Genomic DNA, 25,093 nt, shown 5'->3' with positions numbered 1-25,093 from the left:
TTAGCTTAATGTGTTAATTATGTTCATCTCTTATTGACTGACAGTTCTGAAGAACAGTTATACGTATCTCAGAAAAGGAAATAAAATAACTGAATTATTATTATTATTTTTAAAATGTGTCCCAGGCTTTTTTTTATTTAAGAACAAAATGACGAGTGTTGGGCTCAAGATCAACAGAATCACTGAACTTCATCTCTCCCACCTCAACCCTTTAGGGGCTTCTGATCCATTTTCAGTAAATGAACTTAACCCCGAAGGTACGGGGGCTCCAGGTTCTCTTCTTCTACCTCCTTTCCTTTGCCTCAGCTCACATCATCCCCAAGCAGGGCTGGCGCTTCAGTTTGAATGCATGGGAGAGCTCTTCCTTCTCCCTGAGAATAGTCAAAGCTTGATCGCTTGTCCTTCTGGTACCGGTTACAGAAATATACTCAGACCACATCCTTCTCCAAGCTGCTGAGCGATGATGCTGATCTGTTCAACCACGGGTTGGGCTGCGGCACTGTGGAAACATGCTCTCCAGTTTTCCCCTCATACATTTCTCAGTGCTCCCCGTTTCCTATTGCTGACCTGCACAAGGTCTCTGCTTCGCATGCCCCCTAAAGGTTCTCATTGTCGTTGGTTTCCTCCACCCATCTCTCCAGCTAGGGCTGCAGTTTGCACGTACTCTTGAAGCCCAGATGCAGGGCCTCAAAGCGGCAGATGGTAGTTTGTCTGTATACCTTTCCAAAGAGAACGCCCAGGGTGAGCCCATTCCTAGCTGGGTGTACCCCAAGGTGTCTTCTTCTGCATCAACAGCTTGGTGAACTGGTCTAGTTCCTTCTGCAGGGCTTTCATGTCTGGGACTTCTTGGGAGTCAGTTCCACCTTCTCCGACTTCATGGTGCAGAGGCAGACAGCACAGGGCCCAGGCAAGGCCCCCTCTGAGTTGCTCTCCACTCCCCGCTCCCACCTGGCCCTCAGGTTGCAAAGTCTCCAGGCCAACTTGGGGCACTAGGCCCAGTCCAACATGAGGTCCACAGTATGCCATTCCTCTACAGAACTCACATGGCGGGGAATAAGGGGTGATCCCCAACACCTCTGAGCCTGGTCCAAACCCTGGCCCAATTCCAGGCCCACCAGGAGGCCTTTGGAAGCTTAGCCAGATCCAAAGGTCCACCCAGCCTGGCTCCAGCCCTCCTGACCCATCACCTCCAGATGGCAAAATCTGAAGCCAGATGTCCAGCTACCTGGTAGGTAGGTACCCCAAGCAGGGGTGCTGACAGAAGCCTGAATTGTTATTGTGTTGGCAGTTCTTTGCATAGGAAATATATTTTCAATCGAATACTCTTTGGGAAATACTTCTTGCAACATGATGTTAAGGAAGAACTTTTGAGAAGTTGCATGCATTCCCCTAACTTTCACTGAAGGGAACATTTGAGTCTGGAAGTTAAGAGGATCCCAAGATCAGCCTTGGGCCTCTCTCAGTGCTGTCTAACCCTTCTCCCTGCAGGGGGAGGTTTGTTACACTGAGAACATATCGCCTGCAGCTTCTGTTTAATGCAGACAATGAGTGTGGGTGAATAAAGAACAATGAAGCCCCTTTGTGATCAGCACATTAGGGCAGGTGATCAAAGGATGCTTGATTGCAAAGAACCCTGATTGAGGTAGTTATAGGGACATGCTGGCAGGCTCCCAGCAAACACAAGCATGTCCTTTCTGGAATGGTCAACACGGCTTCATTAGAACACCATCACCTGCATTTCCTGCCTCATTTCTGTTTCTGACATGCCATCATCTTGGTCTTTATGATACTGTTGCATCTGAGCCCCACTCTTCCTCCTGAGAATGCAGGACCCTCAAACACAGGGGAGACCTCAGCAGAGAAAGCACAGCCAGTTTGCCTGGGTAGAGTCGCCACAGCTCACTTTTGAATGTACGTCTATTCAGTATTTTCTCCAGTGTAATAAAAGAAAACATTGAGAATGAAAAACAATATCCTTAGGAAGGGAAAGAAATTGCTGTTATTGGAACCGGAGCAAAGAACACAGAGAGACTGCCTGACTTCGGCAAGGCCAGTCTCCTGTCAATGACAGCTCATTCTTTAAGACGGGAATGTGGAGGACACAGGACTTGTGTCTAGAGTGAGAGAAAAACACGTAGGGCACACGAACGCTCTGCGTGATGAAACAGAGGATGTAAAAAAATATTGGGAGTGTGTTTTCCTGGTGTGCTTCCGTTATTGCTGAAACAAGCTCAAAGTCTATAATATGAAATGAGAATTTGGGGAAAGCTGGGGAAAAAAAATGAAAACTCGTAGCAGAACTAGTGTCCTGTTTCAAAAGAGCATGTGCATAGTGGTGTAGCCTCAGGATACCGGGTGGAGTTTCCTACGGCCAGATTTTAAGAGGAGCATGTCTTGTCAGTCTTTCCTCTTGGATGCTGCTCCTCTCTAATTGGTCCATAAGCTACATCATACAGCCCCCTATCGCTGATGCCAGTCCTGTCTGATGTGGTCAGTGAGAGATGCGCTTTCTGTTCCCGCTTGGCTTGTTGTCGTTGTTGTTCACATGGAAGAAAGAAATGAGTGCTGTACAATTTAGGAAACTTGAGTTCGGCCAAACCCAACTGCTTGTTGTCTGCTTTGTGGTCTGTCAAACTGTAAACAAGCTCTGACACAAATTCCCTCTGCTGCAGACCGGGCAGAGTCATTCACCCTGCTTCCCCACATTGACTGGCTCTATCTTATGCAGCCGAAGCAAACATCTCTTAAGAGATTCTGTTATCAGGACAAGTTATTATCTAATGAATGGAAGGATGGAACAATAAGCACAAAGTTCTAGTTCTCTGTGACTGGAATACAAAAATAATAGGCTGCCTTCTAAAGTCATAAGATACAGGGTAAAAACATTTTTGTGAAAAAGTATTTTATGAAATTTCGAGTGGATGTCAAAGCAACAACTCTATACTTTTAGAAACCAAGCAGATAAAAATGAAGTAGATAAATATCTGTAACAAGTTGTTGAAAGAAAAATTAATAGTGAGAAAAGGTAAAATCCAAGAGTAAAGAAGTCTAGAAAGGCAACTACAGTAGTGAGTATTAATTTAGGAATGAGTGTATGGTAAAAATGGACACTACATTTAAGAAAATATTGAAATATTACTGATAGAGTGAGCAGTGTGTCAGTGTGCTGACAATGAAACAAGGCCAAGACATCAATAGAAATGAACAAAATGGCTGAATTCAGGAGAGAATTATTCTATGCAGATAACATTAAGAGAAGTAGTAAGTAACTGGGAGAGGAGCTGTGTCATCCCAATAATATGGCTGCAAAGTCATATATGATGTATTGTTAGAAATATGAGAAGCAAAATTGTGTGTGTGGGTGTGTGTGTGGTGTGTGGTGTGTGTGTGTGTGTGTGTGTGTGTGTGTGTATGCATGATCCTAAAATTAAATTTTGGAAAATAAAGACACAGAAAATGTAAATAACTACACAGATTAGATTTATTAAGCTTTGTATTCTCAAAAATTAAATAAATTTTACTTCAAGTATATTTACAATACTTTTAAAGTAGGCCCTTTAACACATAATCAAAATAATAAATTATAATTCTTTGTAACAGAATATTAGAAAATCATAATGTAGCACAAATAGAAAAATATAATATGAAGTTGACAACTGGATACCAAAATGCTTTCTAAATAAATATGTATTTATAGATAATTCTAAGAAAAATCTATAATATCCCTAAAAATACAGTCAGAAAATATGGCCTTAAAGGTTTTTGACATTAAACAATAAAATTTAATTTTGCCTGTAACTACAAAAGCAAAGCTTTTGAGAAAAGATTTCTAAGAAAATCTAGGAAGTCTGTGATTCTGATAACAATGTGATATTCCATACTTCATTGTTAAGTCTGTTCTTTCCACAATCCTTGCAGACTCATTTGCCAGTGAGTCATGAACGCATTCAGAACGTTAGACAATCCTTGCAGAATATCTTCTGAGAACGAGACACGTTGGAACAGTTGAGAAATTTGACTCGACATCTGCATTTGTGTCAGGAAAGTCTGTGGACCTCCTTCCATGGGAGCACTCTGGACATCCTCAGGAAGCTCTGTGGGCAGTAGAAAGCCACAGAGGGGGCGGAGGGAGCTCACAGTAACAAAGGAACAGCAGTGGCAGGACTCAGGCCTGGGATGTGGTGGGCAGGTCCTACAATGGAAGAACCCCAGAACTGCACTGCTGGGTCAGTACCCTTGCCTGATCCTCTACCTATCCTGCATGGATGCTTTGGGGACCACAGAGCGGTGTTTAAAGCCTGGGTCAATGGCTGTGTGACTGTAGACTCCTCTGTTTCTACTTTACTGTTCATAGAGGTAAAAATAGTGCCTGGAGGGTTTGGGGAGATTCCCCCACAGGCATGAGGACCAGAGTTCAAATCCTCAGCACCTGTAAATCTGGGTATGGTCAAAAACTTCTGGAACTCAAGGGTGTGTGATGTGGGGGTTAGAGAAGGGAAGATGCCTAGAGCTCATTGGCGGGCAAGCCAAGCCAAAGAGGTGAGCTCCAGGGTTAGTGAAGGGCTCTATCTCAAAAGATAAGGTGAAGAGCAACTGATAAAAATACCTCTGTCCTCCGCACATATGAACACCCCTCCACATGTTCACACACACACACACATGTTAATATTCATCACACACAGACACACACACACACACACACACACAAAATACCTGGAGTTATTGATGGGACTAATGAGATAGTATATATACCCATTGTGTGTAGCTCAGTGTTTGGAAAATTCTGCTATGAAACCTTGACTTCTATTTGTTGTGATGCATCTGCTAGATGGTCTATCCCTAGCTAACCATAAGCCTCCCATTTCTATCCCCACGACACGCACCCTCGAGTTCCAGAGTTTGGACACAACTGTTAATCTCTCAGATAATTGGGATGGATTAGTTGGGTTCTTCCACCAGGCTTAGAAATTTACTGAGACAATTTTGTCTAGTCTTATGCCAAGACCTAAGAGGATTCAAGTCAGACACGCCTACCTGTAAATCAATTTATAGCAATGCAATCAGGAATATTATTTACCTCTTTCCATTTCATCGCTGACATCATGGTGCTGATAAAGATCTGTTGCAAAGCTTCCCGGAGAGGATGGCTGTGTAACGTACCAGTAGAATGATGCAGGGGAAGAGTTCAGTAGAAGGCAGCCATTGTTAGCTGGATCCTGACATAGAGCCACACTGTTGTGGATTTTTCTTTCTTTACAGTATTGTCCACACATACTATCTTTCATTTGTGTTGGGAATTCAAATATTTTTGTAAGATGATTATTTTGCTACTAGGTAGGTTTGGAATTTTGAAGAATCCTAGCGAGATTTTTATTTCATCACAAAACTTGTAGAGCCTATTTCTTATCCATTGAAGTCATGTCTGGAGGAGGAGTAGTAAGTAGGTATTAGGCAGCAGTGAGGGTCAAAGATGAGACAATCACTTGGGAAATGCCCTAGAGTTGAAAGAAACTGAGCCACTAATGGAAAGACAGGTGGAACTCTCTCAAAATATGGTCATGTATTTGGAATTGGTCAGTTTCAGGAAAACGTCTTAAAATGTATGGTACCACTCATTAACCATAAGGCAGCTAGGCTTTCAAGCAACTGAAGATTTGGTGTTTCTTGGGATGGAATAGCAATTCCTTTTTAAATGTTTTATCTGTCTTATACCAATGTATCAGATGTCTGCTTGATTGTCTGTCTATCTATGTATCTATTTATCTATTTATCATCTGTCTTCTACCTATCTATAACCTGTCGTCTACCTATCTATTATCCATTAATCTATCTATCTATCTATCTATCTATCTATCTATCTATCCATCTATCTATCATCTTCTACCTACCTATCTACATATCTATCTTTTATTATCTATTGATACATTATCTATCTATCTATCTATCTATCTATCTATCTATTTTCTAGCTATCACCTATCTACCTACCTATTTAGTATCTATCTATCTATCTATCTATCTATCTATCTATCTATCTAATCTTTCTATCATCTATCTATGCTAGTGATACGTACAAGTGTTAGTGATATGTGTATATATTTATACTAACAGGTTATGATCTAAAATAACACCCTTCCACTCCCACACTTTTACCTCTCTCCACCTTCTTCACACACTGTACTTGGAGAGCCCCAAGGGGAAAATCCTGCATCAGCTGCTCCAAGTATAAAAATAGACTTAAATGATGGTGAAAACCTTAAAGTGTCACAAGACTTAAGGAATTAATTCTGTTAGCATTATCGATGTGCCACATGATATTCTTTTAATAGGATCATTAGCCAAAGGATAGAATAGTAAAAAATTAAAGCTAGAACAAAGCTTGGAAGTAAATGAACCCAGATCATCTATTTCAAAGATGATGAAAATAAGCCTGAGAGGGGTTAAGGGACTTTGTCAAAGTCACTTGGCAACTGAGTAGTAGGCTGGGGCTGGTCCCCAATCCTGGACTCTGAACACATCAACACATTATCATCACAGGCTAAAGTTCTTAATCTTCCTCGGTTTCATGATGACATCACAGGACACTGATCATTTGGGGGACAAGAAACACTTAGAAAGCTTATAAGCTCATGTGAAATATGTTGGAGGGAAGAAAGCAAGGACCCTGCTTATGTGCTCTTGTCCTTAATCATGATCATTAATGGTGAGCAGTTGGAACTTCACGATTGTGACATGAAGCTTAGCTCTTAAGGTCAATAACTCACCAGAGAGTAAAACCATAGAAACATCATCACTATAACCTTTAATTCAGCATAGTGTTCTAAAATTTGATTTTCAGATACACTGAAAAGTCACATAGCAAGAAGAGAAGATCCCTAGCTGCATGTAAAGTCCCTCTGGGAAAAGCCAGCGGGACTCTCAGCTGGGACTGCAGCTGTCTCTGTAAGAACAGAGAGAGCCCATTGCCTAATCTTGTAATGTGTTGTTAGGAGAAGAGAATGAAATCTTACACAGAAATATTTTTAAAGATTTTAAAAGCACAGAACATTTTGTTTATTTCCAGACACAGTGGGACTGTTTGGGGGGATCTGGTTTCTAGAGAGTTTTGGCGGGTGGGTATCATAATATATCTGTCTGATTTTGGAGTCTGAACTCCTAGCTACTAGAAAGTGGCAGATTATGGACAACTGAAGCACAAATAAAAATCACCTGTGGGCTCCCATCCCCCAAAGGCATCTCTGACCATGGGAGCCTTGGCCCTGACTGCCCCTGGAGTGGTGAGTGTCTGGGTTCATGGCTAGCCGGCCCTGCTCTCTAGACCCTAGCTCCCAAGACACATCCCACACCCTACCCCCACCCAGCAAAATCCCAGAGATCTGAGAGCAGCCTCCACACACCCACAACCATTCTTTACTGCATCTCTGACCACTGGAGCCTTGGCCTTGACTGCCCCTGGAGAGGTGAGTGTCTGGGTTTCCAGCTAGAGGACCCTGCTCTCCAGGTCCTAGCCCATAGAGGAACATCTTATGCCCCACTCCCAACCACCAAGCTCCAAAGATCCAGCCTCCCCTACTGCACCTATGACCACTGGAGCCTTGGCCCTGATTGCACCAGGAAAGGACCGCCCCCCTCCAGGGCTGTATCAGTGACTGCCAGAGGCTGGGCCCCACCTGCACTAGGAGAAAGAGTGAGCACCTAAGCCACAAGCTTCACCCGCATCAATTGGAGGAAGAGAGACCCCCTGAAGCACAGGCCTCCATCCTTGGAGGAAGAGATGGGTAGGTACCAATGGAAGAATATATTCAACAACCTAAATAGTAATATGGCAACACCTGAACCCAGTGATCCAACAAAAGGAGGACCTGAACATCCTAACCCAGAAGAAGCAAAAAAAAAAAATTTTAAATATAACTTTATGAAGGTGATAGAGACCCTTAAAGAGTGTAACCGGAGACTGCGCTTCCATTTCTCAACTACCCAGACCCAAATAATCACACAGAAACTATATTAATTACAACACTATTTGGCCAATAGCTTAGGCATATTCCTAGCTAGCTCTTTAATCTTAAATTGACCAATTTCGGTTAATGTATATATCACCATAAGGCTGTGGCCCAAGGTAAGTTTCCAGCATCTTTCTCCTTTGACAGTTACATGGCATCTCTCTGACGCTGCCTTCCTTCTCCTTGCATTCACTTTAGTTTTCCTGTCTAGCTCCATCTATTATGCCCAGCCATAGGTCAAAGCAGTTTCTTTATTAACCAATGGTAATAAAACATATTCACAGCATACAGTGGGATATCCCACATCATCAAGAAGAAATGAAAAACTCCCTTAAAGAAATGGAGGAAAAATAAACAAAAAATTGGAAAAAAATATCGATGACCTTCTTAAAGAAAATCAAGAAGAGCAAGAAAAAACAATCAAGCAGGTGAAGCAAACAGTTCAAACAATGCAAGATTTAAAAATTGAACTAGATACAATAGAGAAAATACTGAGGGAATTCTTGAAATGGAAAATCTGTATAAATGAACAGGAACTACAGATACAAGCATAGCCAACAGATTATAAGAGATGAAAAAAAGAATCCCAGAAGTTGAAGATATGGTAGAGGAAATAGATACATCGGTCAAAGAAAACAAATCCTTAACACAAAACGTCCAAGAGATCTGGGACATCAGGAAAAGACCAAATCTTAGAATAATAGGTATAGAAAAAGGAGAAGAACTCCAGCTCAAAGACACAGAAAATATATTCAACAAAACTATAGAAGAAAACTTCCCCAACCTAAAGAAAGATATGCCTATGAAGGTACAAGATGCTTACAGAACACCAAATCGACTGGACCAAAAAAAAAAAAAAAATCCCCTCACCATATAATGATCAAAATACAAAACATAGAGAATAAAGAAAGAATATTAAGAACCACAAAGGAAAAAGGCCAGTAACATATAAAGACAGACCAATCAGAATTAAACCTGACTTCTCAGTGGAAACTGAAAGTCAGAAGGCTCTGGAAAGATGTGCTGCAGATATTAAGAGACCACAGACGCAAGCCCAGACTACTATCCCCAGCACAGCTTTCAATCACCATAGACAGAGAAAACAAGATATTCTATTATAAAACCCGATTTAAACAATACCTATCCACAAACTCAGCCTTGCAGAAATTCGTAAAAGTTAAACTTCAACCCAAGTAAGTTAGCTGTACCCATGAAAACACAGGCAACAGATAAACTCATACCTCATACCAGCAAACCCTAAAGAGGGTAAACAAACACTACCAGTAAAAAATAACAGGAATTAACAATCACTTGTCATTAATATCTCTTAATATCAATGGACTTAATTAACCTATAAAAAGACACAAGTTAACAGAATGGATACAAAAACAGAATCCATCCTTCTGCTACATACGAGAAAAACACCTCAAACTCAAAGACAGACACTGCCTCAAAGTAAAGAATTGGGAAAAGATTTTCCAATCAGATGGACGTAAGAAACAAGCAGGTATACCTATCCTAATACCTAAGAAAATAGACTTCAAACTAAATCAATCAAAAAAGACAGGAGAAGAACACTTTATACTCACCACAGGAAAAATTCATCAAGATAAAGTCTCATTTCTGAATATTTATGCCCCAAATACAAGAACACCCATTTATATAAAAGAAACATTACTAAAGCTAAATTTCACATTAAATCCCACACACCAATAGTGGGAGACTTCAACACTCTACTGTTACTACTGGATGGGTCTGCTAGACAGAAACTTAACAGAGAAATAAGGGAACTAACATGTCATAACTCAAATGGACTTAACTGACATCTATAGAACATTTTACCTGAACACAAAAGAATATACCTTCTTCTCAGCAACTCAAGGAACCTTCTCTAAAATCGACCACATACTTAGTAACAAAACAAACCTCCACAGATACAAAAAAACTGGAGTAACCCCCTGAATCTTATCTGATCAACATGGCTTAAAGTAAGAATTTAACAATAGCACCAATTACAGAAAGTCTACAAACTCATGGAAATTGAACAACACTCAAATGTATCGCCCCTAGGTCAAGGAAGAAATAAAGAAAAAAATTAAAGTCTTCCTAGAATTCAACAAAAATGAATGCACAACATACCCATACTTATGGTGCACTATGAAATCAGTGCTAAAAGGAAAGTTCATAGCACTAAGAGCCTACATAAAGAAAATGGAGAAATCTCACACTAGTGACTTTACAGCACACCTGAAGACTCTAGAACAAAAAGAAGCAGACTTACCCAGGAGGAGTAGATGACAGAGAATAATCAAATTGAGAGCTTGAAATCAATAAAATAGAAATAAAAACAATACAAAGAATCAATGAAACAAGGAGGTGGTTCTTTGAGAAAATCTTCAAGATAAATAATGCCTTATCCAGATTAACCAAAAGGCAGAGAGAAAATGTCCAAATTAAAAAAATCAGAAATGAAAAGGGGAATATAACAACAGACACTAAGGATTTCCAGAGAGTCATTAGGTCATTAGGTCATACTTGGATAGCATATGCCCCCAAATTGGAAAATCTAAAAAAAAAAAAAAAATTCTGGGTAGGTACCACATACCAAAATTAAATCAAGACCAGATAAAAAATTTAAATAGACCTATAACCCCTAAGAAAACAGAAGTCATCAAAAGTCTTCCAGCCAAAAAAAGCCCAGGGTCATATGGTTTCAGTGCATAATTCTACCAGAACTTCAAAGAAGAGTGAATCTTTATACTCCTCAAATTGTTCCACAAAACAGAAACAGAAGGAACACTGTCGAACTCTTTTTATGAGGCTGCAGTTACCCTGACACCCAAACCACTCAAAGACTGATCTAAGAAAGGGAATTACAGATCAATATCCCTCATGAATATTGATACAAAAATATTCAGTAAAATACTGGCAAACCAAACACAAAAACACATAAAAAAAATCCACCATGACTAAGTTGTTTTCATCGTAGAGATGCCGTGATGGTTCAACATATGAAAATCTGTCATTGTAATCCATCATGTAAATAAACTGAAAGAAAAAAACATATAATCATATCATTAGATGCTGAAAAAGCCTTTGACAAAATCCAACACCTGTCATAATAAAGGTCTTAGAGAGATCAGGGATACAAGGAGCATACCTAAACATAATAAAAGCAATATACAGCAAGCTGACAGCCAACATCAAGTAAATGGAGAGAAACTCAAAGTGAACCCACTAAAATTAGGAACAAGGCAAGGCTGTCCACTCTCTCCATATCTATTCAATATAGTACTTGAAGTTCTAATTAGAGCAACAAGACAACAAAGAAAGATCAAGGGATACAAATTGGAAAGGAAGTAGTCAAACTTTTGCTATTTGCAGATGATATAATAGTATATATAAGTGACTTCAAAAATTCTACCATGGAACTCCTATAGCTTATAAACACCTCAGTAATGTGGCAGGATACAATATCAACTAAAAAAATTAGTAGTCCTCTTATATACAAATTATAAATTGACTAAGAAAGAAGGAAAAGAAACATCACCTTTTACAATAGCCACAAATAACATAAAATATCTTGGTGTAACCCTAACCAAAGAAGTGAAAGACCTGTGCAAAAAGAACTTTAAGTCCTTGAAGAAAGAAATTGAAGAAGACATCAGAAAATGGAAAGATCCCCCAAGCTCTTGGATAGGTAGGATTAACATAATAAAAATGGCAATCTTTTCAAATGCAATCTACAGATTCAATGCAATCAATCCCTATTAAAATCCCAACACGATTCCTCACAGACATTGAAAGAACACTACTCAACTTCTATTTCATCTGAAGAAATAGAAAATCCAGGATAGCCAAAATAATTCTGTACAAGAAGGAACTTCCAGAGGCATCACCATCCCTGACATCAAGCTCTACTATAGAGCTATAGTAATAAAAGCAGCCTGGTATTGGAACAAAAACTGGTGGACGATTGAAATCAAACTAAACATAACCCAAGTAATACACACTGAGAGCAACATTTAATAAATGGGACCTCCTGAAACTGAGAAGCTTCTGTAAGGCAAAGAACATAGTCAATAAGACAAATTGGCAGCTTACAGAATGGAAAAAAGATCTTCACCAACCCCACATTGGACAGAGGACTGATTTCCAAAATATATAAAGAAATCAAGAAACTAGACATTAAAATACCAAATAATCCAATTAAAAATGGAGTACAGATATAAACAGGGAATTCTTAACAAAAGAATCACAAAATGCTGAAAGATACTTAAGGAATTCCTCAACATCCTTAGCCATCAGAGAAATGCAAATCAAAACAACTCTGAGATTCCCTCTTACACCTGTAAGAATATCCAAGACCAATAACCCTGATGACAACTTATACTGGAGATGATATAAGGTAAAGGGAACACTTCTCCATGGCTGGTGGGAGTACCAACTTGTACAGCTACTTTGGAAATCAGTATGGCGGTTTCTCAGAAGATTGGGAGTCACTCTACCTCAGGACCCAGCAACACCACTTTTGGGTATATACCCAAAGGATGCACACTCATACCACAAGAACATTTAGTCAACCATGTTCATAGCAACATTATTGGTTATAGCCAGAACCTGAGAACAACCTACATGCCCCTTACTGAACAACAAATAAAGAGAATGTGGCACATTTATACATTAGAGTACTACTCAGTGGTAAAAAACAATGACATTTTGAAATTTGTATGCAAATGGATGGAACTAGAGAAGACCATACTGAGTAAGATAACCCAGACCCAGAAAGACAAACATGTTATGTACTCACCAATAAGTGGATATTAGAGGTAAAGCAAAGGATAACCTAACCAGCCTATAGTCCACGACCCCAGAGAAGCTAGATAACATGGACAACCCTAAGAGAGACATACATGGATCCCTCTCAGAAGGGGAAATAGACAAGTTCTCCTGAGAAAATTGGGAGCATAGGGGATAGGGGGAACAAGAGAGGGCAGAATAGGAGGGGGAGAGAAAAGGGGAGAAAAAAGGGGAGGTAGGAAGGAGAAGAACGTGAGGGAACCAGATGGTCAAGATGGGTGAAGGACAGAGAGAGAGAGAGAGAGAGAGAGAGAGAGAGAGAGAGAGAGAGAGAGTAAGGAAAGAGATACCTTGATTGTAGGAGCCATTATGGGTCTAGCATGAAACCTGGCACCAGGGAAATTCCCAGGAATCCACAAGGATGACCTCAGCTAAGACCTTAAGTAATAGTGGAGAGGGTACCTGAACTGGCCTTCCCCTGTAATCAAATTAATGACTACCTTAATTGTCATCACAGAACCTTCATCCTGCAATTGATGGAAACATGCACAGAGATGCACAGTTAAGCACTGGGCAGAGCTCCTGGAGACCAGTCGAAGAGGGAGGAGCAACAGTATGAACAGAGGGGTCAAGACCATGATGGGGAAACGCACAGAAACATCTAACCTGAACTAATGGGAGCTCACTGACTCTGGACTGATAGTGGGGGAACCTGCATAGGACCAGACTAGGCCCTCTAAATGTCGGTGACAGTTGTGTGACTTGGGCAGTCTGTGGTTTCACTGGCAGTGGGACCAGTATTTATTTCTAGCGCATGAACTGGCTTTTTGGAGCCCATTCTTTTTGAGGGATACCTTCTTCAGCTCAATATAGGGAGGAGGGCCTTGGTCTTACCTCAAAGTGATGTGTCAGACTTGGTTGACCCCAATGTGAAGCCTTACCCACTCTGAGGAGTGGATGGGGTTGGGGTGGGGGAAAGGTGGAAGATGTGGGAGGAGGGGAGAGAGTGGGAATTGGGATAGGTATATAAAATGAGAAAAGGTGATTTTAATAAATAAATAAATAAATAAATAATTAAAAAACATCACCTATGAATTTTCTCCAGAGAGATATAGAGCCTTTCTTTTGTTATTTTTTCTTTGACTATAAAATTATTTTATTATTTCTTCCTCTGTCATTATTCTATTTCTTAGACTCTTTATTCTTATTACGGATGCAATACTTTTCAAAACTATAGAAAAGATGTAAACCAAGGTGTGGTTTCACTGGGTCTCACTAAACAGCCCAGGCTTGCCTGACACTCAAAAAGATCTGCCTGGCTCTGCCTTATGTGCGCTCAGATTAAAAGTGTGTACCACTATAACTGGCCTTGAAAGTATTTTTTTCAGGGTCATTTGACAACTGGAAGGAAGCAGCTTTTATTGACACACACAGATACATTTTGATTATGACATTTTACATGCCTGTGCACACTGTTACAAAACAAATACTTAAAAAAGTTTTACTTTATTGTGTGTAGAACACCTTGATATCTTCAATTCTATTTTTTCTACTTGAGGTAATCATTATTTTTCCAATACTGACCAATCACGATTTGCTAACCTGATTTCATAACCTTTTAAAATGGATTGGAAACTTTGAGTTCCAAGAAGCAGCAAAACCAATGGTTATGGACGGGTCTGGTTGAAGTGAAGGACTTTGTTTTTTTCCTTATTACTGACTGACCCACAGGGCCAAACCTAACCCAAACATACTTTCCACCAAGCAGAATCAGGCTACAATTCTTACTTTAATTGTCAATATAGGACATGCCATTATTTTAATCCATTCTTACCTAGAGTGTGAATTTGATTTTATCCGTGAGAAACAAAACCAAGGTGGTGTCAGAAATACCACTTAGCTTCTGCAACTATGTTTCTCCATGGACAAAGGTGTCTAGGAGATGATGATGGGCAGAACTCAAAACTGAATGCATAGACACACCACATGATGAAGTTTGGGTCAGTAATGGACTGCATATATGTCAGAGGCCCCATGAGATTAAATGGATCTTACAATATCCATTGTCACATGCCATAATTCAACTTGTCTTTGATGAAACTTGCATAAACCTTATTCCTGTCAGTCATAAAAAGCTCATCAACAAAATTAATAATAGTCAAGTTACTTGAAAATGATGTTACTACAATAAATGAGTATCCAACTGGTGTATATATTTAATACGATATATAGTTTCATTACTATTTTAGAGTGTACGACTTATGAAAATGTTTACTATAAGATAAAGTACAGTGTTATGACAATAGCAACATACAGCATAGCTCATACCAAACTGTACTGGAAGCCACATTGTGCATCTAAACTAGGCCATCTATGTTGATATAATTATATTCAGCAATGTCGGTGCAATCACAAGACCTAGTAATGGTATATTTCTCAGAACATATATGCTTGTCCTTAGACCAATGCCTGGCTCTGTATAATCTAAACCACACACACACACACACACACACACACACACAACACACACACAGTTGATTACTTATCTAAGTGTCTAAGTAGTGGATCATGATTCTTAGAATTCAGAAGTCAGCATGTGTTATTTCTTATTGTTCGTTTACTGAGTATATGTGTGTGGGGACAAACATGCCACTGCTTGCTGTTGTGGTCAGAAGGAAATCTGTGTGAGTTCATTCTTTCCATCTACCTGTGAGTTCTGGGAATTGAGCTCAGACCATAAGGCTTGGCAGCAAGCATGTTATCTCTCTGGCCATGAAGTTGTTTTCCTGACGTAGTGTTTGAGAACAGTTCTCACTGCTTCCATCTATTTACCTTCACAGCTCTGCAGGAGATGTGTGTGTGGCTCTCCAGTGTGCCTGCCACACAGGTGTCCAAGGGACTCTGTGTAGAGCCTTACATCTTCTGGGTGGTGCAGGGCGATCTCTGCAGCAGGGCGATCTCTGCAGCAGGGTGATCCTGCAGCAGGGCGATCTCGGCAGCAGGGCGATCTCGGCAGCAGGGCGATCTCGGCAGCAGGGCGATCTAGGCAGCAGGGCGATCTCGGCAGTAGGGCGATCTGGGCAGCAGGGCGATCTCGGCAGCAGGGCGATCTCGGCAGCAGGGAGATCTCTGCAGCAGGGCGATCTCGGCAGCAGGGTGATCTCGGCAGCAGGGTGATCTCTGTAGCAGGCGATCTCTGCAGCAGGTGTGTATATTGTCCTTGCTTGCCGATCTCTTGGCAGTAGGATCCAAGGAAACTGGACAGAGGTATCACGCCTTTCAAAGCTTTTAGAAAATGTCTGTGTTAAGGCATGATTAACACATGTAAAGAAAATGTCTCAAGTGTACAGTTTAATGAGTTTTGATTCATTGCTACCATAGTCAAATGACAGGCCATTTCTGGGCTGGAGGGTTGGCTCAGTGGTTAACAACACTTGATGCTCTATCATGAGGACTGGAGTTTAGATCCAGCTACCTGCATCAAGTGACGTAAAAACCCAGTCCCAAGGGATCTGATGCCCTTTTCTGGTCTCTGCGGGCAACCCCCTCAAACACACACACACACACACACACACACACACACACACACACACACACGTTCACACTGATGCACTGATGTAAACATATACTCATACTCATTAATAATAAAAATTAAAAAAATAAACCTTAAAAAAGTAAGCCATCCCCATCACACCCAAAGCCTCCCTCATATCCATTTTTATTTTTTGCCTGCTGGTAACACCTGCCAGCCCCCAGAAGCAGCTAAATTCTCCCTATATGTATGTCCACAAGCTTTACCTTTAGAAGAATTTGTTATTAATGGGATGACATAATTGAAAGGATGGGTATTTGGCACGAGATGCCCAAGACTAAGTTCTCAGCACAAAGGAGATTTATTTGTTCCAGAGGGATAGAGGGCTGGGGATAAGAGACAGACACAGGGAGAGAGTAGATGATGGAGAAGGAGAAGGGAAAGGGAGAGGGAGAAGGGATATTTTTCCTGGATGGACAAAGGATTGCCTCTGGATAGAAAGGAGACAGATGTGGCCCATCTGGCAGTATATAAAGATAAAAGGTAAAACCGTGTGTTAGGATGAGGTGTTTAATTTTGGTTGGACAGGTTACTTAGAACAGCCACCAGGGGCTTTGGATTACTGAACTTCAATACTTTAACAGTTAGACCCTGGTAGTCAACCTCAGGGGGAGGAAGTGACCAAATAAGGGAATGGACCTTGGTGGCTAGCTTTAAGAATGTAAAGAAAAGGTTCTTAGCAAGGAAGGGGCACTATGGAAGAATGTCATGCCAGAGCCATTTTTGCCATGTCCAGGCTGTCTAGAGCTCCCTCCTTCATTAATAGGGCACTGTGTCTAGCTTCCCTTTTGCTCAATCTATGATTCTAAAGTCCACCTATGTTGTTGGCTAAACACGTCTCACTTTGCATTGCCAAGAACTAGTCCACTGAAAGGACATACCACAGCTTAGTAAGTCATTTGTCTCTTGGCTATTCATACTTGGGTGGCTTCCAATTTGGCCAGTGATGAATATAGCTACTATAAATACTTGTGGCCTTGTGTGGCATATGTTCTCATCTTTTCCTTGAGTAAATACCTAGAAGAGGGATTGCTGGGTCATATGATCAGCATATGTTCAGTGTTATGGAAAACTGCTAAGCTACTTTCTGAAATAGTTGTGACATTTTATATTCTAAGTGGTGACATGAAAGAGTCCCAGGCAGCCCACTCCTTTTTGCTTTTTCCTTTTCTTAGATTCTCAAGAGAGAGGCTTAGAAAATTGAATCTTGATATCTTTTTTTCTCCTTTTTGGTTTTTTGAGACAGGGTTTCACTGTGTAGCCCTAGCTGTCATGGAACCGGCTCTGTAGATCAGGTTTATCTCAATCTCACAGAGATCCACTTGCCTCTGCCTTTTGGGTGCTGAGATTAAAGGTGTGCACTCATCGAATCTAGCTATCTTTTCTGAGGATGTCACACATACTTGTACTGTGATTGTTATACACAGCACTTGTGATAGGCTACTCCTTACTCCTGAAGTAAAATATGTTCACATTTTACCTTGTGATTTTTTTTCTGTGAGTCGCTGATGATTTAACAGTGTGTTGTTCAGTTTCTAACATTACCAAACAGGTTAGAAGGCATCTGTTACAGACTCGTGAGTGGATCTTGTGTGGTCAGAGGGCCAGTCTCCTTAGAGTCAAGCATTGGGTTGACTCTCAGTTTTCCATGCCACTCACATGCAGGAGACCAGAGACTCGGCGTGTTTTGGTTTGGGTTTTGCTTTTAGCATTATTTCCATTTTTTTTTAAATTACCGAGGAGCTGGAGAGCCTGTGTGGGTGTGTGCTTGTAAAGACTGGACACTCTACCGCTGTACACGATGCTCTGCAAAATACACTGGGCTCCAGATCGTTTTCTTGTAAGGGGTAGGCTTATTTTGGGGCATGGGGTTGAGAGAATCTCAGCTCTTCTGGGCACTCAAGATCTTCAAAGGTATTGAATTGTGTCCCCAAGTCCCAGCCTGTCTTGTTTTTTTCCCCATTTGGGATTTAAATTTGACAAAGCATCACCTGGAGTGGTGATGTCATCCTCCCCTGGGATACCATTCTCTTCATAGTGAAGTTTTGGGTGGACCCTTGGGTTTCTGCACACATGAGAGGCTCTGAAGATTTTATTTTATTTTCTTTTGTTACGTGTATGTAAGTATGTGTGTGTGTGTATGTGTGTGTGTGTGTGTGTGAATGTGTGTGCACGCATGCGCATATGCATGTGGAGGCAAAAGACATTTGTGTCTTCTTTGATGATTTTTCTTATTATCCATCATTAAACCCAGAACCTGCCCATTTGGCTAATGAAGCCAGTCATCTCCAGAAACTGCATCTGCCTCTTTCATCCAAGAGCTGGGCATCTAAACTCTTGTTCTCAGGCCTGTGTTTTGCCCACTGAGGTATCTCCTAAATCTATCTATCTATCTATTATCTATCTATCTATCTATCTATCTATCTATCTATCTATCGTTTTGTTTGTTTTGAGAGATGGAAATTGAACCTAGGGCCTTACAAGTTCTAGGCAAAATCTTTATCACTAAGCTGCGATCCTAGTCTCCCCTTCTACTTTTTATACATCCTTGTGACTTTTGGGAGGAAGCACAGGGACTAACAGTCTGGCCAGGTGTGCCAGCCCCAGATCTGCACAGCATGGTGGAGTCCCGAGGTTCTGAACTCAGCGAAGGTTAAGGGTCAAGAAAAATCCTTCTCACGGTGGAGATGTTTCTTCGAGATGGCCTCATTTCTACAAGTTGTACCAACTCATTTCTTGCAGGTTTCGGAATTAGTAATTCTTGGCTGTGGTGGTAGAAGTGAGAAGAAAGAGAGAAAAAAATAGAAGCAAAGAGATTTTTTTTTTTCCTGTGTGAAACCAGCTCAGATGGAGAATGGATGAGGTGGTGGGGGGAGAGTCTAAATTGTAGCATACCATGATCTGTGGGAACATATTTAGGTTCAGTTGCTCAGGACATGGTAGAGAGAGAAAAAGTGATCTGCCAATAACGTGGGTGTTCAGAGCGGCCCTTTTCCAATTTACATGTGGTTACTGCGGACTAAAGCATTGTTTCCCATTCACTCCCAACTTGCTCATCTCTGACTGCACAAGTCCTATTTATCTACCCAGTAGGATGATGTTGCTCCCTTTGGTCCCCAGATGGTGGCGCTATTGAGAATTAGCTTATTGAAAGGCGCTAACTTCCTCTCTGGATCAATCCATCCATAAAGAATTTGCTCTTAGTTGCTGGAGCCTGATTATAGGAAAGAGGTCACTGCGTGCTTGCCTTTGGAGGGTATATCTTATTTCCTGCCACTTCTGTCTCTTGCTTTGCTTGCTGGCTGCATGAGGTGAGCTGTCTCTTTGTAGGGATCTGAAGAACGCAGGGGCCCGGTTTATGTTTCGACGACATGGCTCTGACAAAATATCCGACAATGAGTCTGCTAAAACATGACTGACCCAGGATGTCCAGGGAACCACAAAATAAACATCCGCGCAATCTGTTACATAACCTTTTGGCAGAATGTCATTTTTGTGTGACTTTGAGTAAACATAGCTTTGAGGTCTAAGTCTTTACCGTCACGTTTGCACGCCTGTCTGTGTGCACTTTTTCTAGGCATGTGTGTGTGGCCTGTGCACCAGTCCGTATGTTCCTGTGCCCAACGGTGAATAGCCTGGGAGTCTGATGGCAGCTGCCTGTCTGGCAGCCTTCATCTTGAGTCAATAAAATAAGTCTTGGCTAAGGTTTCTTATTTTCACTTGCCCCTCCCTGGCCTCCCATAACCCTCTGTCTTTCTTGGCATCAGAGCTTGGACCTCACAGTCTTCTACCACAGGCTCGTATTACTGTGATGTTTTGCCTTACTCCCGGCCAAAAATTATAGAGCCAGGCAGGGACCACAGACTGAAAGTTTGGAAACCAGGAGCCAAAACAAGTCTTTGTTCCTTTAAGTGAGCAGGTATTTTCCTTACATGATGGAAGGGCTGGCTAACACAGACGGGGCATTTCTCCAGAGGCTGTGGGAAAGGTAACACGTAAAAGAACAGGCAATACCACGTGGACCACAAATCATGCCAGAAACTTAATCCTTTTTGACCATTCTCTGACCAAGACTCATCCCACTTACCTTCTTCCTTAAGAGCAATTTTCTAGACAGTTAAACTCATGGGACCCAGAAGCTTGACCCTCCCATTAGAGACTAAGAGAGAAGTCTTGCTGTAGGGTGCTTGACAGAGCAGAAATGAGCCAAGAAAGGAAGGGTCTATCTGGTGGACTTCAATTACTGGCAGTTCTTTTGTTTTTATTGGTTGCTGGGAAATGGTGAGATGGGTGTGAGGACTGATGGGAATATCTCCTGCTGGTGATGCTGTCTCCATTGTCTTTCAGCATCTGACAGACACCGATGGACTGAAAGTCTCTAAGTTTTGGGCCCTGACTCAATGCCATGACTTGGGATGGTCACAGCTGAGCAGTTCTTGTGCTGTATGCCGGAGGTCGCTCTTGTGACTATTGTCTTCTCATACCTGGAGCTGTGTATTCTAAGTTGAACTTAACACACATGTTTAGCCAGCAGTGCTCTCTTTGGACCTGGCCTCCCTCTTGTTCTCATCATTAAGAGGCTCGTCTTGGTTTCCTTACAGTATTGTTGTGGGTTCCAAGAAGGCGAGAACAGAGCTGTCAGGTCTTTGGGGCCCTATGTCTGGGCATCCCATACATGCAGCCCTGAAGCTGGTCAACTAAATCACATGTGCAGCACAGAATGAAGGAGAGTGAGCTGATTCCACCTCATGGAAAGATAACAAGCATGACAGTCTGAGTATGGGTCCTTCCAATCTCACGGAAAGTGGAACATTGTACCCCAGGGGTCTGGAATCCCAGTCTACACCTACAAGGAGACAGGATGTAGAGGCAGAAAATCCCCAGAACTTTGAAGGGCCAGTTAGTTGACTTCCACAGAAGCAAGCAAGATAGACCTTGTCTCTCTCCTTTTCTTAATAAAAAAATGGAAAAAAAAAGATAGACCTTGTCTCAAAAAGAGTGAAAGATGAAGACCAACACTCACAGTTTCCCTCCAATTCTTTTATATGTATGTTGTAGCACACACATGCCTCTACTGACATAGGCACATATCACATACACACTACACACACACACACACACACACACACACACACGATTCTACCTATTGATGTGAGAAATCGGTAAGTTCCAATGCTCAGGGGCATGGTTCTCTGGGTAGAGAGAGACCGTGGCCATGTTTGGAAGTTACCTGTCACCTAATTAAAGCCAACTCTAGAACAAGGGAATCATAAGTAGCTGTGCTTCAGCATACACATGAACCAGTCCTTGATTTTTAACAGTGTTTGAAAAGACAAAGAATGTGTGCTTCCTCTTAAAGGAAGAAAGGACCATCTTAGTGTTCCAATAAAAACCTGCCACTCATGTGGGCACAAAAGCCAGTGGCTTTGTCACTACGGGGAAGTTTTAATGGTTTAATACATTTTATTAAAATTTTTAAGATTTATTTTTATATGTGTGTATACGTGTGCTTCTGTGTGAGTAGATCCCATCTGTATGTCTAAGGAGGCCAGGAGGAGGCGTCAGGGTCCCTGAAGTTGAAGTTATAGGCAGGGGCAAACTCTCAAATATGGATGCTGGGAACTGAACAACTCACATCTTCAGAGAGAGCAGCAGGTATTCTTAACTGCTGAAACATCTCTCCAGCCCCTAAATTTCATGATTTTTTTTTAAAAAATTCATATCTACAACTGTTTTAGTACCTTGGAAATGAGGTCAGCAAAATCCCAAGAAGGGCTTTCTTAGGCTCACTCTTGCTAAATATACATAGAGCCTTAGTAAATTTCCCTGACATCTGTTTAAATTAGAACTGTGAGTTAACTTTCAAAGGGCCTGGCATTTTAATTTGAGAAACTAAATGGAATAGTGAAATCTACCAATATTTCAAGTGGGAATGTCTTAACCCCAGGAAGCACGGGCTACTTCATGAGAATCTTCTCACTCAAGAACAAAATGGGACAGGATTATAAAAGGGACACAAACTGATGGTTTCTGCAAAGCTCCCTCGGCAGGGCAGGTTACATAATACATTCCAATCCTAAGTATCGGGCCATATTATCACTCTTATAGTTAGTCTTTCGAGTTTCTGCAAGGCAAATGACTCACTAGGGCTGCATAGCTATAAGGCCAGGATTCAACTCGAGTCTTCCCCTACCTTATTTCTGATGTTTATTCTGATTCACATACATTTTATAGATGCGCGAACATTATCCATTTTATTTAGCCTACTTTAAAAACATAATTGTTTCCTAAATCCTTCTTAGCTCCCACACTTCACAGCCATGATCTTAGTCACTGCACGGTATGTTAACACGCCTTTGGTATGTTGGACACATTTGGTATGTTGTTTCCTCGTTATCCTGATGTGACCATCTAGGTTGCTTAGATTAGGGCTTAGAACTCTGAATTAGATCAGTTTCGGTTTAGCAAAATTGCTAAATGTGTTTGCAATGATCTTGTGGATCACATTTCTTTTTTTTTACTCTCTTTGTCATTTTCCTTGAACTTGTTTTTATTAGCATGATGAGACCTGCTTAGATAATTGGCAGTGATTAAATACATGGAATTAGACACGTACTTATGCATCTGACGTTTTCACTCACAGCAACTGAGCACCTTTTGCTTACTTCAGGCGTGGTTCCTTGCCAAGAATAAGACTGTTTGCTCCTCTAAAGTGCATTTTCTGAATGACCATATTGAACTAGCTGGCATAGAAGTACAGGGCCTTGCTTGGAGGGACCGACACGCACATCTCAACTCTGGCCAGTAGATGGCTCTGTTTCATTCACCCTTCTTGCAGGTTCCACTTGGAAAACCCAAGGGTGGGAGTCGTCCCTTTTGTCCCCCCCAGCATCCCATACCTGGCCCCTCGTCTCTCCAGCCACCTAGTTACCCGATTCACTGCCTAGGAGAAGTTGGGACAAGTGATTTGGGTATAAATACATCCTCAGCTTCCACAAAGTAGGAAGTGGTGGTGGCTGAAAGCATTCTCCCCGAGCCGAAGCCTCTTTTTCTTTAAATAGCTCCACGCTCACAACTAGAGGCTGCATTACTGAGTCATAACAATTAATTACATTCGAAGGTGAGAAGACGGGGATTTAACGCTCTAATGCGATTTGAATTTAGGCTGTTATCTCATCCCACTGCTATTTAAAACAAAGTCATTTCCCCCTGTGGAAGTATCTGCAACCAAGGATGGTTTCGAAGCTTGTCTAAAGACATCTTTGGCAACTGAAGATTCCTATTTTAGCTGCCTGAGGGGTTTCATACGTACCTTTGGAGTAGCTAGATTTTATTAAATGAAGTGTATCTCTCAATTTGGGGACGTGATTAAGGAGAAGTAGGAGATCAGAAGGATGTGTTTTATCATGGATTTTCTAGGTGTTAAGTGTATGCTGGGGAACTAGTTATTAGAAAAAGGGAAAAAATTCTCATCTGAAAATGATAGGAACCAACCATATTAGCAAATCTGGGAAAGTACATTTCCACACAGGCCTGAGGCACTTACCTACACAGAGTGAGCAGCTTTGTATTATTTTATTTTATTTATTTTTTTAAAGATTGATCCAGACAGAGTAAGGATCTGGGAGTCAGGAAAGGCTGAGAAGGTCCAAGTTAGCAGGAGAGCCATGTGGAGGTCTGGTGAGAGAAAAAAAAAAAAAAACCAGCCGTTGGCTCGGTGGGACACCTGAGGCCCTGGGTTTACCTGAGACATATATTGTATAATGACTTCAAGATCCAAAAGCCTGGAGCCTTGGGTCTGAATAGTAGATGCGCCCCTTACGTGGCTCTGTGCACCTTGGGAAATGAGGCATGTATCCAATCGAGGAGTAGATTCTGGAATACTTTGTTCTGTGGGAAGCACTCTGCTCCTCTCCCTTCAGGAACTGATGTTGACTTCACATAGGCGATTAGGCTTTGTGAGGTCTCATAAATGGTTTTACACCTGCTCTGCGGATCTCTGGATCTTCCATTGCACTGGTTTGGGGCCAGGTTCTCCATTCTCTCTATTCTGCCTCAGAAGCTCTCTTCCACACATGTTTTGGTCTCATATTCTTCCTCAGCGTGCATACCCAGGTACCCATCCTAACCAGGACCAACTTTCCCAGAGCCCCTATCTCAGGTAGATTTGCATCCCAAGGCATATCCATGGCCAGGAACTCCTCCTCCATGCCATTTGAACGCATTGTTCAAGCTACTCTCTGGTCTTGTGACCTGGATAGGTGACCCAACTCCACATGCCATACCATTCCGCTGACACTCTGGGGTTAGTCACACTTATCTTGCAGAAGTGCCCAGGCCCGCATAGGTGCTATGTGCACAGTAGCCGCCTGGGGACCTCCAGACCTGGGAGGCCAGTACGGTGTCCCTAGGGGTTCTCAGAACTCTTTTGGCACCTGGCAGATCTGGGGATAGATGCTTGTTGGTGAGCTAGAATTTCGTTTCTTCTCTCCTAAGGTTCCCAGGTCCTTTATCCAGCGGAGAGCCCTACACCATGCCAATGGCCCTTGATTCAAGTCTTTCTGCAGACATTTCCAAAGGCCCCCATTGAGGACACTCTTCCTCTGTGTTTCTCCACACACAAGGCCTGATGCTTTTTTTCCTAGTACTTATTTCCAGCGGGTCTGTCCTCCGTCACTACCATCTCCCTCACGTAATGT

General features: G+C 41.6%; 1 pseudogene; it reads right to left on the bottom strand.

The window, feature by feature from the left end:
• Positions 1–302: 302 nt before the first annotated feature.
• Positions 303–24,619, bottom strand: LOC121446941 (annotated as a pseudogene).
• Between the last annotated feature and the right edge of the window lie 474 nt (positions 24,620–25,093).

Source organism: Microtus oregoni, unplaced genomic scaffold (genome assembly GCF_018167655.1).
Source record: "Microtus oregoni isolate MIOR12 unplaced genomic scaffold, Mior012 000004F_ref0000308, whole genome shotgun sequence".
In the NCBI taxonomy this organism is placed as follows: domain Eukaryota; kingdom Metazoa; phylum Chordata; class Mammalia; order Rodentia; family Cricetidae; genus Microtus; species Microtus oregoni.
This window is presented reverse-complemented; position numbering and strand designations above follow the sequence as displayed.